This window comes from Arachis stenosperma, chromosome 10, assembly GCF_014773155.1.
Source record: "Arachis stenosperma cultivar V10309 chromosome 10, arast.V10309.gnm1.PFL2, whole genome shotgun sequence".
Lineage (NCBI taxonomy): Eukaryota > Viridiplantae > Streptophyta > Magnoliopsida > Fabales > Fabaceae > Arachis > Arachis stenosperma.
This window is the reverse complement of record NC_080386.1, coordinates 106815806-106817508: the sequence shown is the minus strand read 5'-3', so window position 1 is coordinate 106817508 and position 1703 is coordinate 106815806.

The following is a 1703-nucleotide window of genomic DNA, read 5'->3' as shown; positions in this document are numbered from 1 at the left end:
TCCAGAAATGTGAATTTAACATAAAAACTAATGAAAACATCCCTAAAAGTAACTAGATCATACTAAAAATTACCTAAAAACAATGCCAAAAAGCGTATAAATTATCCGCTCATCACAAACCGAGCTTTGTGATAATAGATGCAGGTATTAGGTTGATACTTGCCCTAAGATCACATAGAGCTTTCTTGGTACAATTACCCTCTAATGTGCATGGTATCATAAAGCTCCTGGATCTTTAAGCTTCTCAGGTAAGCTTTTCAGAATGACTGCACTGCATTCTTCAGTGAGGTAAACTTTTTCAGTTTCCCTCCAATCCTTCTTATGACTTAAGATCTCTTTCATGAACTTAGCATAAGAGGGTATTTGCTCAAGTGCTTCTGCAAACGGAATCTTTATTTCAAGAGTCCTGAGATAGTCTGCAAAGCGGGCAAATTGCTTATCCTGTTCCGCTTGGCGGAGTTTTTGAGGATAAGGCATTTTGGCTTTGTATTCCTCAACCTTAGTTGCTGCAGGTTTATTACCTACAGAAGTGGGTTGGGAAGCCTTTTTAGAAGGGTTGTTATCAGCACTTGTATGTGACTGATCCCCCACTGGCGTTTGAATGCCAAGGGTGGAAGCTGGAGTGGCATTAGACGCCAACTCCTTATCCGTTCCTGGCATCTGAACGCCAGAACTGTGCTCCCTTTGGGCGTTCAATGCCAAATCCTTGCTTGTTTCTGGCGTTGAACGCCAGGAATGAGCATGGTTTGGGCGTTCAGCGCCAGCATTATTCCTCTCTGGGCTCTGGTTGTCCTCAGAGGGATTTTGAGTAGCCATTTGTTCATTTCTTGGCTTCCTGCTGCTTTGAAGTGAGGTATTTAATGTTTTCCCACTTCTTAATTGAACTGCTTGGCATTCTTTTGTTATTTGTTTTGACAGTTGCTTTTCTATTTGCTTTAACTGTACTTCCATATTCCTGTTAGCCATTCTTGTTTCTTGTAGTATTTCCTTGAATTCGGCTAGCTGCTGGGTTAGAAAGTCTAATTGCTGATTGAATTCATTAGCCTGATCCACAGGACTGAGTTCAGCAGTTACTGTTTTAGCTTCTTCTTTCATGGAAGATTCACTGCTTAGGTACAGATGCTGATTTCTGGCAACTGTATCAATAAGCTCTTGAGCTTCTTCAATTGTTTTTCTCATATGTATAGATCCACCAGCTGAGTGGTCTAGAGAAATCTGAGCTTTTTTCTGTAAGCCCATAGTAGAAGATGTCTAATTGCACCCACTCTGAAAACATTTCAGAGGGGCATTTTCTTAGCATCTCTCTGTATCTCTCCCAGGCATCATAAAGGGATTCATTATCTCCTTGTTTGAAGCCTTGGATGCTTAGCCTTAGCTGTGTCATCCGTTTTGGAGGGAAATAGTGATTCAGAAATTGTTCTGATAGCTGTTTCCATGTTTTTATGCTGTTCTTAGGCTGGTTATTTAATCACCTCTTAGCTTGATCTTTTACAGCAAATGAAAACAGTAATAATCTGTAGACATCCTGATCTACTTCCTTATCATGTACTGTGTCAGCAATTTGTAAAAATTGTGCCAGAAACTCTGTAGGTTCTTCCTGTGGAAGACCGAAATACTGGCAGTTTTGCTGCACCATGATAATGAGCTGAGGATTCAACTCAAAGCTACTAACTCCAATGGAGGGTATACAGATACTACTCCCA